The sequence below is a fragment of the Sapajus apella genome, unplaced genomic scaffold (genome assembly GCF_009761245.1).
Source record: "Sapajus apella isolate SASKATOON/1434 unplaced genomic scaffold, GSC_monkey_1.0 scaffold18, whole genome shotgun sequence".
Taxonomy (NCBI): domain Eukaryota; kingdom Metazoa; phylum Chordata; class Mammalia; order Primates; family Cebidae; genus Sapajus; species Sapajus apella.
The window spans coordinates 19,847,390-19,861,635 of NW_022436958.1; the positions used below are offsets into that span (position 1 = coordinate 19,847,390).

Consider the following 14,246-nt stretch of genomic DNA (forward strand, 5'->3'; position numbering starts at 1 on the left):
TGTGTGTGTGTGTGTGTGTGTGTGTGTGTGTGTGTGTGTGTGTGTGTAGAGAGAGAGAGAGAGAGGGATAGAAAAACAAGAGAGAGTGAGAGAGGTGATAAGGAATTGGCTAATGCATTTATGGCATATCCCAAGATTTGTCTGGTGACTCAGCAAACTGGGGACCAAGGTAAGTATTTTCATCTTTTCAGGCTTTCCACTGATTGGATGAGGACTACCTATGTTAGGAAAGGCAATCTAATTATTCAGTCTATCCCTGTAAATGGTAATCTCATTCAAAAACACCCTCACAGAGATGCCCAGAAAAATGTTTGACCAAATATCTGTACAGTCTGTGGCCCAGTCAAGTTGGCATATAAAATTAACCACGACAGGCCAGGCATGGTGGCTCAAACCTGTAATCCCAGCACTTTGGGAGGCTGAGGAGGGCGGATCACGAGGTCAAGAGATCGAGATCATCCTGGCCAACATGGCGAAACCCCGTCTCTACTAAAAATACAAAAAAAAAAAAATTAGCTGGGCGTGGTGGCGTCCGCCTGTAGTCCCAGCTACTCGGGAGGCTGGGGCAGGAGAATTGCTTGAATCCAGGAGGCGGAGGTTGCAGTGAGCCGAGATCACGCCACTGCACTCCAACCTGGCACCTGTAGACAAAGCAAGACTCTGTCTCAAAAAAAAGAAAAAAAAAAAAAATTAACCACAGCAGTGATGAATATGAAGACTGAATCCGGGGGAAACACAAGAAAAGCTGGCACAGTAAACTAGGCAAGATATTATAGTACCGCATGGAAATTTCACCCTTTTTTTTTTTTTTTTTTTTGTGATCGAGTCTCACTCTGTCACCAGGTTGGAGTGCAGCGGCAGCATCTCAGCTCATTGCAGCTGCTGCCTCCCAGGTTCAAGCGATTCTCCTGCCTCAGCCGCCGCAGTAGCTGCGCCTACAGACGTGCTCCACCACGCCCAGCTAATTTTTGTATTTTTAGTAAAGAGAGGTTTCACCATGTTGGCCAGGATCGTCTCGAGCTCTTGACCTCATGATCCGCCCGCCTCAGCCTCCCAAAGTGCTGGAATTACAGGCCAGAGCCACCACGCCCAGCCCATCAATTCTGTTAATAGAGGTCAAAGCCTGTCACACAGTAGGAACTTATTGACTAGCCAGTTAATATTTGTCAAATTGGTGAATGAATGTGTGTAAAATCAAAGGAATTTCTAAAGGATTTTTTTAATTTAAAATCATGGAAAATAATCCCATACGCCCATGATAATATGCCTAATGCTGAATAATTTCATCAGTCCTGTTCAAATCAGAAACCATTTAATGTTATTCCAGACTCTGAGTGCTACACTGTGAACAGTCAACGTTGGTAAGTTACAATGAAAAAGACACTTTCATACACTTGATGGAATTTCTGGATGGCAATCTGGCAGCATTAAAAATGTTTCTACCCTTTGGCTTAGTAGCTCTCCTACTATGTTTCTATTCTAAGGATTGTTTATTGCAATGAAAAATTGAAAGCAGCTTAATGTCTAACATAGAAGAAAGCACTAATTAGTATCCACCAAGTAAAATCTTGTTTTCAATGTCATTTTGGTGAAATAGGCAATGCTTAAAAATTATGTTAACAAATTAGAACATAAAACTCTATGTATAATGTAATAAATCTTTATCCATTTCTTTTCAGTCTTATCTACAGTAACTGGGACTGAGAGCTAAACTGTGTACAAAAGAGTAAAATAATCTGAATTTATAAAAAATATATGTACATAAACCCGTACAAAGTTGCATATACTTTGACATTTTTATTCTCTTTTATTCATTGAAATTAGTTAGACTCTATCAGTTAGATAGCCACTCAATAACTGTTTAAAAATAAAATGAATAAGTGAGTGGATTCTCACATTTGCAAGTGGCCAGATGTCTGCATATTGACTGTCAAGTCTCTACTTGGTTCACTACAGGAGAAAGTAACAAGCCTTTGAAGGCTGTCTTTCCAGTGATACTATGCATAACCTGACTGTTTTCAAAGAACTTGGGTTTGGAAAAGCAGCATAACTTACTAGAATTTTTTGTTCGTGGAGCCACATAACCCAATTCAGTTATTTTTCAAATTTCTATAAAACTGTGAAGGGCCTCAAAAGATCTTGCAGCCTGGTTTCCATGCACTGAGATTAACAGCTGCATTTGTATGTGTGTATGAAGGGATGAGCACAGGAGCTCCTTTCATGAGCATTTCCAGTACTTAAGGACCTCCTTTGTCAATTCTTGCTTCAAGTTCAGTCCATTCCTTCTTGTCTGGCCTTCATAAAGTATAGAACAGCTGGGATCCATTCTTCTTATATAATTTTTTAAACACTCAGAGAGTTACTTGTTCATCTATTAGTTCCCAATCCTCCACAACCCTATTCCCTGTGAAGTATTTTATCCTTAGATTCCTGATAGAGTGTTTTCCCCAACAGCTAGGCGTATGTCCTAGGCCTCAATTCTCATCTCCTCCTGGAAGGCTTTCCCAGTTATAAGGCTGGTATAAAATTCTCTGCTTCACTAAGCATTGCTTTAAAAAAAAAAATCAGTCTTTGGAGGTAGGCTACAAAATAAGAATAAGTAGAAACAAACATGATATTTGTACACTCCTAAAAGAAAAGAAAAAAGCATCTGTGGTGTGCTTGATCATTTGCCTCATACCTTGCTTATAAAGAGCTCCTAGAAGGTGTACTGAAATTGTGTTAATTTTTTCATTAAATTACACCTTCATTACTCTAACAAAGCTTGTTCATAAACAAAAAATTTACCACCACTTACAGAGTGCTGACTTTTCTCTTAGGTCATTTGTTAGAAGGGTCTAGCATTTTGAGTACTTTCATTCAATCAGTAAACTTGTTAAGTGGGGTTACCTTACTCCCAGAAGAAATAATCTGATAGCAGACTTTTATTTTATTAATACTTTAAAGCATTCCTAACACTTGTGGTTTACACAGCTATTTAAAAATGAACAAGGAGGCCGGGTGAGGTGGCTCATGCCTGTAATCCCAGCACTTTGGGAGGCCGAGGTGTGTGGATCACTTAAGACCAAGAGTTCAAGAGCTGCCTAGCCAACATGGTAAAATCCCATCTCTACTAAAAATACAAAATTAGTCCAGGTGAGGTGGCTCACGCCTGTAGTCCCAGCCACTCAGGAGGCTGAGGCAAGAGAATTGCTTGAACCCAGGAGGCGGAGATTGCAGTGAGCCGAGATCGTGCCACTACACTACAGCCTGGGCGACAGAGGAAGACTCCATCTAGAAAAAAAAAAATACAAAACTAGCCAGGCATGGTGTTGTGTGCCTATAATTCCAGCTACTCTACTCAATAGGCTAAGGCAGGAGAATCACTTGAACCTGGGAGGTGGAGGTTGCAGTGAGCTGAGATTGCAACACTGCACTCCAGCCTGGTGATAGAGCAAGACTCCATTTCAAAAAACAAAAAGAAATGAACAAGGTGATCCAAAAACTGGGGAGACCCCATGCTATGGCTATAGTAGTATATATTACTAAAGCACTTAAGTAGTCCTAGATATATGAAAAAGAAACTCTGTCTCCTAACTACTCAGTAATTCTGTTCTTAGAACACTATTCATAAGAATCAAAAATATATTTCTTCCTTTATTGACATTCTATGGTTTGTTGGGTTTTTTAACTTTGTAAGTGCTGATTGCTAGAATAAAGCACTATTCAAAAGTCAACTGATAGGAATGGCTCTCTCTCACTCTGTCTCTTCTTGCACACACACTCTGCTGCACACACACACACACAATTCCAAAATAAAATTTCTGTGGGGTTACTCTTTGCACAAAATCAAGGCCACTTAAAAAACTTAACCAACGTTGCTAATAGAGCTTGTCATCAAAATTGCAGCAAAGAATTAAAATAAAACCCTAAATACTCTATATTATTAATGGAGGATGATTAAAAGAAAAAAACCTTTGCGGTATAAGTCTAATCTAGCTATGTGATTGACTTATTAGTTAAATATAATTTTATAATCAATTACCAAATATCTGTCCAGATAAATAGGTCTTTACATAGTTTCTTTAAATGTTAAAAATTTTCAAAAATAATTATCTGTAAATAATTAAGTATGCCTCTGTCTTTGAAATGGATACAAATACTATATTCTTTTTTCAAATTAGATATCTAAACTTTGATTTTTTGATGTCACAAAATATTTGTTATAGCTAGTACAAAGTATATTTAATTATGGCTAATTGTTAAACCAAATGAGCTAATTGTTTATATGAAAATTTCACACACTTTTTTCTACCATGGTCAACATCAGTTTGAAAGCATAAAATTCTGTAAAATAAAGTATTTTATCTGTGAGAGAACACATCCAATGGTATTCTGTGAGAAATAGAAACGTTAGGGAGCTAAAAGATTTTCATAGGCTACCAGGGCAGAGGGACTAACTCTGTAGATTGGAGACTCAAACAAAGTAGGAGCCAATAGTTTTTCCATAAAATGTGACTACCCAAAAGCTCTCAGTACACTGTGTTCACGTGGAGTGATCACTACAGACTTGTTAATCACAGAATTCCTGTTGATTGCTACAGCAATGTATTTTTCTAAATGTGGTTTACTTAGAAAGGATGAAGTATTTATAATATCAATCATTATTATAAAATCTTCTTTAAAGCCTAGATTAGATAGGCATTTCTATAGTCCTCTTTGGATAAAGATTTTCTCTTTTCAACTTGTCTTTTATTTTTTTCCTTTTGACAGCTAGAGTCCCCAAAGGACCAAATGAGAATAGCATTTCATAGATGAGAAATCATATCCCCTTCATCAAACATCTCACCTCTTGACATTACCTGCAATTGGATAAACATGGAGGACAGTCCTATTGAACTGATTCCAACTTTGGCTGGACAATTAAAATTCACCTGCTATGTTTCTGAAGCAAAGTGATTCTGGTGTCACTGGAGGCTTTAAAATGCTGAGCATTATGGAGAAACACTCTTATCAAACAGGGCGTTAGAGTTCAATAAATAGTTATTAAAACCAATGCTCTTTACAGGGTAATATCTTTTTTCTGTGAGCAAATGATTTTAACTTACAGGAGAGTGACACACATTTTAATCAGCTTGATTGCATTTTTTTTCCAGTTCTTTTACTCATTTCAAATGAAACATGCACCAACACCTTATTTAATTTTGCATCTATTATCAGGGAGTTAACTGAAATGCAAGCAAAACATCTTTGTCCAACCATTTCTTTGCATGTTAGTGACTGCTAAACAATTTTCATTATTATTTAAAACTACAGGCTAATGCCTCTTCAGATATATTTACATTTTCACCATTTTATTTATTACACATTGGAATGGTTAAAAACTCATATGTTTGTTGTGGTTTCATTTAGAAAGACTAAATGAACACTGAGTCTTATACAAGAAAGAGAAATGAATGTCTAATCCTGTTTGTAGCACATTTCAGGCAATGCTGTTAGCCACAGTTCTAACTACATTTTAACTCAAGAAAGTTACCTCCAAAAAAGAAACATGTCTTGACTTTTAGAAACATAAAGAAAAGTCCCTATAACATCAGGAGAAAGTGAAACATGAGAAACAGAAAACATTATTCTCTAGGATCAGGTGGTATGAGATGAGCAGAGCTGCTACTCTACTCCTGCTCACTCAGCAGCTACAGTGTGTGACAGCCACTTTTGCCACAGTTGTAACAGCTATAGCAAAAGCTTGGGAGTCCTGCAGAAGTTATTTCAACATTTTAAATCTAAGCCTTTGGATAGAAAAAATACCATCAGTAAATGAATTCTTCTTCGATGATTCACAAACTCACTTGTTTTCCACTCCATCTGATTTGGGAAGTACTCAAATCACACTCATAAATCAGTCATAACATGACACCTTATTAGGTGGAGTTTCGGTGAGGAAAATTGTTCTAAGTAGATTGCAATGATTGGCATGAGGAAGGAAAAAGCCCTCCTAGCTGTTCTTAGAGTACTTTACTCCATATTAACAAGCAAAATTAAATTCATACTTCCATATGCATAATATAGTATATATAGAACCTTGTACAAGGAACATGGTTAGTACCTTCTTGATCCATTTCTTCCACTTTGACAAGCCATTAGAATGCCATCAACATTTTTTTTTCTTTTCTAAGATCTTATTTCAAAAGAATAATTTTATGTATTTTGTAACTGAGAACTAATTGGGAATGTAATAATTCCTCACAGTATTTAACTGTTCTTCTCCCAACATTTCCATATTCTAGCTCTAACTCTTCACCATAGGCCTCTCCCCTAGCCGTACACTTGAACTCTGAAAAAGGTCAACCATATTCAATTCTGCACTGTCTTTAGTGATTACTCATTGTGAATTGAGTGAACTTGTTCAAAACAAGTGATAATAGTTTCTTGTCCCAAATGCACATACAAAATATCCATTTAAAATACCTGATTACCTTGATTATCCATTTAAAATACTTGATTATCAATCACTTTCTCAACATTGTAAACTGAGTGCCCAAAAACATTCAAAGGCAATATGGTGATAAATAATATAGACAATTCATTTCTAGATAATTCAGTTTGAAACAAGACCAAACCCTTCTCATGAAGATGCCTGGCTTCCTGCAACATTACTGAATAACCTGTTCCTTTCTGAATCACAAACTTGATCCAAAGCCAACAGAGCACTGGTGTCTAAGGAGTTAATTAGTGTAAATGCAAGGGTACACCCTGGGACTTCCCTAGAGTTGGTTTTATGCTGAAAGTAACCAAAATTACACACTTCATTATTCATAATACATCTCTCTTCTATTCAATTCAAAAGGTTACAATTTTGAAACTACATGGGATTGACTAATTACATATTTGGGCTTCTCAGATATGCAGGACAAGAGGATTGTTTATGTTCTAAAGAAATTCATTTAGCGAGGTTCATAGTAATCTTACACTCTAACAATTGTGTTTTGTTAAATGGCTCTAAGACCATGAAGAACAATAAAATTTTATATTCTACTTTTTCATTACTTTATTACTTTTCATTCTAGTACTGTGGGATTCAAGCAGAGAAGCCAGACTTAAATGGGAAAAAAATAATCATTTGGATATATAGAACCTAAGTCACACAAAAACTAATTCAGAAAAGTTATTTCCATTTTTTAATAATAATGAACATTAATTATTAATGATGCTTGAATAATAAGCCTATTTCAACATAAATGGGCATACTATACTATATGCCCACAGTCCTTTTTTAGCTGATTGAGTCCAAGAAGGTACCTGTTGAGTTGTACAAAAAGGCAATCTGGGCTCAAGATCTATAGAATATTGATCTTGAATCAAATTCTGCTATAGAATGTTGGAGTGGAATGTTGTTGCCTCTTTTCTCTTGTAAGTAAGGGAAAATAGGAGGAAGAAGGGAAAGGTTAGAGAGGTGGATGAAGACAGTTAAGAGAGAGATGCAGAGACAAAGAGGTGAAAAAAGAGTAAGAGGAGGAAGAGAGGGAAAAGAAGGAGAGAGAGAATAAAAGCTAAGAAAAGGAGGGAAAGAAAGAAAAGGATAGCCATTCAATGCTTGTGTACTTAAATCAAAAATGCTTTGTGGGAAATGTGATTTTTTAAAAGAATTTACCACGTAAGAGGGACATGTGTGTGTTCCTCTGTTCCCTCTTTAGATTTAGCCTACATAAGAGTTCCATTCACAAAGGTAGCCTCTACCCTAAAATCCTAGATTCCAAAATCAAGATTTGACTGGATATTAGAGAACTCTTCAACTATTGAATCTGTATATGAAAACACTGTTTATCTGAACTTCTTCATGGTGACTTATTACATAAAATAGTTGATCACTGTTTGCTAATAAATTCCAAGACAGGAAATCTCTGAACATTAATTTAGAAAATTCAAGAGAATAAGAAATATAAAATGTACTGATCAATATTTTCACTTTTCAACATTGTCTTTTCTTCCTTCCTGGGGTTCCAAGATATCTTATTGTATTATTTTGTGGTTAGACAAGTTGTTTTAGCCATAATTTTAGGGTACGTTTGCTGGTAACAAATTCTCTTGGTTTTCTTTCATCTGAGAATGTTTTCATTTCCTTCATTCCTAGAGGATATTTTCAGTAGATACAGATTTCTGAGTTGACAGTCATTTTCTTTCAGCACTTGAAAAATACTGTGGTGCTTCCTTCTGGTCTCCATGGCATCTAATGAGAAATACTCTATCATTCAAATTCTTTTGCCTTCTAGGTAAGCTGTTGCACTCACTGCTTTTGAAGTCCCTCCTTTATCTTTGGTTTTTAAGAGTTTGATCATGAAAAGACTTAGCCAGATTTCTTTGGGTTATCCTGATTAGGGTTTGATTCGTTTTTTTTGTTTGTTTGTTTTTTGTTTTTTATTTTTTACTTCTATCGGTTATTGGGGGAAAGGTGGTATTTAGTTGAATCCCTAGGTTCATATCTTTTGCCAAATTTGGGGAATTTCCAGAAAAAACATTGTTGTTTCTAATACTTTTCCAGGCCTGCATTCCTTCTTTTGTTTTTTCTGGAACTCTGGCGACACAAATGTTAGATTTATTGTTATAATCTCAACTGTACTTGAGGATTTTTATTTCTTTTTTTTTTAATATATATTTCATTGCACTTTAGGTTCTGGGGTACATGTGCAAAACATGCAGGGTTGTTTGTTGAATAGGTACATACATGGCGATGTGGTTTGCTGTCTCCATGCCCCCATCACCTATATCTGGCATTTCTCCCCATGTTATCCCTCCTCGACCTCCCTAAACCCTGCTGTCCCACCCCTATACCCCCCCAACAGATCCCAGTGTGAATGTTTTAGTTCTTTGTGGATTCTGGATATTAGCCCTTTATTAGATGGGTGTATTGAAAAATTTTTTTCCCATTCTCTTGGTGGCCAGTTCACTCTAATGACTGTTTCTTTTGCTGTACAGAGGCTCTGGAGTTTAACTGGATCCCATTTGTCTATTTTGGCTTTTGTTGTCAATGCTTTTGGTGTTTTAGTCATGAAGTCCTTGCCTATGCCTATGTCCTGAATGGTTTTGCCTCGGTTTTCTTCTAACGTTTTTATGGTGTTAGGCAGTATGTTTAAGTCTTTAATCCAACTGGAGTTAATTTTAGTGTAAGGTGTCAGGAAGGGGTCCAGTTTCTGCTTTCTGCACATTGCTAGCAGTTTTCCCAACACCATTTATTAAACAGGGAATCCTTTCCCCATTGCTTGTTTTTGTCAGGTTTGTCAAAGATCAGATGGTTGTAGATGTGTGGCATTGCCTCCAGGGGTTCTGTTCTTTTCCATTGGTCTATGTCTCTGTTTTAGTACCAGTACCATGCTGTTTTGATTTCTGTAGCCTTGTAGTATAGTTTGAAGTCAGGCAGCATGATGCCTACAGCTTTGTTCTTTTTGCTTAGAATTTTCTTGGCTATACAGGCCCTCTTTTGGTTCCATATGAAGTTTAAGGTGTTTTTTTCCAGTTCTGTGAAGAGGGTCATAGGCAGCTTGATGGGGATAGCATTGAATCTATAAATTACTTTGGGCAGTATGGCCATTTTCACAATATTAATTCTTTGTAACCATGAACATGGAATGTTTTTCCATCAGTTTGTGTCCTCTCTTATTTCCTTGAGCAGTTGTTTGCATTTCTCCTTGAAGAGGTCCTTTATATCCTTTGTGAGTTGTATTCCTAGGTATTTTATTCTCTTTATACCAATTGTGAATGGCAGTTCATTCTTTATTTGTCTCTCTTTAAGTCTCTTATTAGTATATAGGATTGCTTGTGATTTCGGAACATTGATTTTGTATCCTGAGACTTTGCTGCAGTTGCTTATCAGTTTCAGGAGATTTTGGGCTGAGATGACAGGGTCTTCAAAATATACAATCATGTCATCTGCAAATGGAGACAATTTGACTTCCTCCTTTCCTAATTGAATACCCTTTATTTCTTTTTCTTCACACATTGCTCTGGTGAGAACTTCCAATACTATATTGAATAGGAGTGGTGAGAAAGGGCATCCTTGTCTAGCGCCAGATTTCAAAGGAAATGCTTCCAGTTTTTGCCCATTCACTATGATATTGGCTGTGGGTTTGTCATAATAGCAGTTATTATTTTGAGATACTTTCTGTCGATACCTACTTTATTGAGAATTTTTAGCATAAAGCACCATTGAATTTTGTCAAAGGCCTTCTCTGCATCTATTGAGATAATCATGTGGTTTTTGTCTTTGGTTCTGTTTATGTGGTGAATTACGTTTATAGACTTGCATATGTTGAACCAGCCTTGCATCCCCAGGAGGAAGCCTACTTGATAGTTATGGATAAGCTTTTTGACGTGCAGTTGCAATCGGTTTGCCAGTATTTTATTGAAGATGTTTGCATCTATGTTCATCGTGGATATTGGTCTGAAGTTTTCTTTTTTTGTTGAGTCTCTGCCGGGTTTTGGTATCATGATGATGCTGGTCTCATAAAATGATTTTGGAAGGATTCCCTTCTTTTGAATTGTTTGGGAAAGTTCCAGAAGGAGTGGTACCAACTCCTCCTTGTATGTCTGGTAAAATTTGGCTGTGAACCCATCTGGACCTGGGCTTTTTTTGGTTGGCAGGCTATTAATTGCTGCCTCAACTCCAGCCCTTGCTATTGGTCTATTCAGGGTTTTGATTTCTTCCTGGTTTAGGCTTGGGCGGGTGCAAGTGTCGAGAAATTTATCCATTTCTTGCAGGTTTATGGGTCTATGTGCATAGAGTTATTTGTAGTAATCTCCGATGGTAGTTTGTATTTCTGTGGAATCAGTGGTGATATCCCCTTTATCGTTTTTTATTTCATCTCTTTGATCCTCTCTTTTCTGTTTTATTAATCTAGCTAGTGGTCTGTCTATTTTGTTGATCTTTTCAAAAAACCAGCTCCTGGATTTATTGATTTTTTGAAGGTTTTTTTTGTGTCTCTATCTCCTTCAGTTCTGCTCTGATCTTAGTTATTTCCTGTCTTCTGCTAGCTTTTGAGTTTTTTTTTTTATTATGCTCCTCTAGCTCTTTCAATTTTGACAATAGGGTGTCAATTTTAGATCTTTCCTTGCTTCTCACGTGGGCATTTATTGCTATAAATTTCCCTCTAGATAATGCTTTAAACACGTCCCAGAGATTCTGGTACATTGTGTCTTCATTCTTGTTGGTTTCAAAGAACATCTTTATTTCTGCCTTCATTTCATTGTTTATCCAGTCAACATTCAAGAGCCAGTTGTTCAGTTTCCAGGAAGTTGCGTGCAGTTATGATTAGTTTCTTAATTCTGAGTTCTAATTTGATTGCACTATGGTCTGAGAGACTGTTTGTTATGATTTCCATTCTTTTGTATTTGCTGAGGAGTGATTTACTTCCAATTATGTGGTCAACTTTAGAGTAGGTATAATGGTGGTGCTGAGAAGAATGTATATTCTGTGGATTTGGGGTGGAGAGTTCTGTAAATGTCTATTAAGTTTGCTTGGTCCAGGTCTGAGTTCAAGTCCTGGATATCCTTTTTAATTTTCTGTCTCATTGAGCTGTCTAATATTGACAGTGGAGTGTTAAAGTCTCCCACTATTGTTGTGTGGGAGTCTAAGTCTCTTTGTAAGTCATTAAGAACTTGCTTTATGTATCTGTGTGCTCCTGTATTGGGTACATATATATTTCGGATTGTTACCTCTTCTTGTTGCATTGATATTTTTACCATTATGTAATGCCCTTCTTTGTCTCTTTTAATCTTTGTTGGTTTAAAGTCTATTTTATTGGAGACTAGGATTGCAACTCCTGCTTTTTTTTTTTCTCTCTTCATTTGCTTGGTAAGTCTTCCTCTGTCCCTTTATTTTGAGCCTATTTGTGTCCTTGCATGTGAGATGGGTTTCCTGGATACTGCACACCAATGTGTTTTGGCTTTTTATCCAATTTGCCAGTCTGTGTCTTTTGATTGGGGCATTTAGCCCATTTACATTTAGGGTTAATTGTTATGTGTGAATTTGATCCTGCCATTTTGATGCTAGCTGGTTGTTTTGCCCTCTAGTTGACACAGTTTCTTCATTGTGTTGATGGTCTTTACCATTTTGTACGTTTTTGGAATGGCTGGTACTGCTCATTCCTTTCTATGTTTAGTGCTTCTTTCAGGAGCTCTTGTAAGACAGACCTTGTGGTGACAAAATCTCTCAGCACTTGCCTGTTCATAAAGGATTTTATTTCTCCTTTGCCTGTGAAGTTTGGCTGGACATAAAATTCTAGATTGAAAGTTCTTTTCTTGAGAGACGTTGAATATTGGCCCCCACACTCTTCTGGATTGTAGGGTTTCTGCTGAAAGATCTGCTGTGAGTCTGATGGGCTTCCCTTTGTGGGTAACCTGACCTGTCTCTCTGGCTGCCCATAGCATTTTCTCCTTCATTTCAACCCTGGTGAATCTGACGATTACGTGCCTTCAGGTTGGTCTTCTTGAGGAATATTTTTGCAGCGTTCTCTGTATTTCCTGGACTTGAATATTGGCCTGCCTTGCTAGGTTGGGGAAGTTTTCCTGGATAATATCCTGAAGAGTATTTTCCAGCTTGGATTCATTCTCTCTGTCACATTCAGATATACCTATCAAACGTAGATTAGGTCTTTTCACATAGTCCCATATTTCTTGGAGACTTTGCTCATTCCTTTTTACCCTCTTTTCTCTAATCTTGTCTTCTCATTTTATTTCATTGAGTTGAGTTCTCGTGTTGTGTTTTCAGCTCCATTAAGTCATACATATTCTTCTCTAAGCTGTTTATTCTTGTTAACATTTCATCAAACCTTTTCTCAAGGCTCATAGTTTCTTTGCATTGGGTTAGAACATGTTCTTTTAGCTCAGAGAAGTTTGTTATTACCCATCTTCTGAAGACTGATCCTGTCAATTCATCAGACTCATTCTCCGTCCAGCTTTGTTCCTTTGCTGGTGATGAGTTGTGATCTCTTGGAGGATGAGAGGTGTCGTGATTTTGGGTGTTTTCATTCTTTTCATGCTGGTTTCTTCCCATCTTTGTGGATTTATCTACCTGTCTCTTTGTAGTAGGTGACTTTCAGATGGGGTCTCTGAGTGGACTTCCTTTTTGTTGATGATGAAGTTATTTCTTTCTGTTTCTCAGATTTCCTTCTAACAGTCAGGCCCCTCTGGTGTAGGAATGCTGGAGGTCCCCTCCAGACTTTGCTTGCCTGGGGAGTACCTGTGGTAGCTGCAGAATAGTAAGGGTTGCTGCCAGATTCTTCTTCTGTTATCTTTGTCCCAGAAGGATATCCACCAGATGTCAGCCTGAGCTCTCCTTTATGAGGTGACTCTTTGGATATACAGGGGTCAGGGAGCTGCTGAGGAGACAATCTGTCCCGTATAGGAGCTCAAGTGCTGATCTGTGAGTTCTATTGTTCTGTTCAGAACTGCTGGGCAGGAACATTTAAGTCTGCTGCAGCAGAACTCATAACCACCTTTTTTCCCAGGTGCTCTGTCCTAGGAAAATGGGCCTTTATTTATAAGTTCCTGACATGCTGCTGCCTTTTTTTCAGAGCTGCCCTGCCCAGCAAGGAGTTGGCCTAGTCACAGTTCAATCCAAAGCGTTTCAGGTTGCTGGTCTTTGTGGGGGTGGGACTTGCAGATCCAGGTCACCTGGCTCCCTGTTTCAGCTCCCTTTTTTTCAGCTGAATGCGTAGCTCTGTGTCTCAGGCATTCCAGGCACCAGTTGAATCAGCTGTCCAGATATCTGTGAGTTTTTGTGGGGATACCTGCTGCACCAGCTGAAACAGCCATACTGGAAACTCCTGGTGCTTTTCAGCCCAGAAATCTCCTGGTCTGTGGGCAGTAATAACTCATTTGGAAATGTGGTGTTCACTCACCTTCTGCATTGTTCTCACTGGGAACTGCACTTCAGAGCTGTTCCTATTTGGTCATCTTGGATCCGCCTCAGAGGATTTTTTTTTTTCCTATTCATTTCATCTTTCACGTTCAAGTCAGGTAACTCCTGTTTTTTTAATCTTCAAGGTCACTGGCCCTTTCTTTTGTTTTTTTCATGCAGAGCACATCCAGTAAGGTTTTCTAAGTTTTGAGGTTTGGTATTTTTTGGTTTTTGTTTTTTGGTTACAGTATCATTTAGTCCTAAAATTTCAAATAGTCTCTTTTATATATCTTTTATTTCTTTTTTATTTCTTATAAAACCTGTTTATAATTGCTCCTTGAAGCATTTTGATAATGATCATTGAAAACTTTTCATT

General features: G+C 37.5%; 1 long non-coding RNA gene across 1 annotated transcript in view; it reads left to right on the forward strand.

Annotated features, from left to right (window-relative positions):
- LOC116556946 overlaps positions 1–1,169 on the forward strand; it is a 12,046-nt gene extending 10,877 nt beyond the window's left edge. The window contains exon 3 of the long non-coding RNA XR_004271274.1: positions 1,153–1,169. This is a non-coding gene — a long non-coding RNA (uncharacterized LOC116556946). The remainder of the gene's footprint in view (positions 1–1,152) is intronic.
- Positions 1,170–14,246: the final 13,077 nt, after the last annotated feature.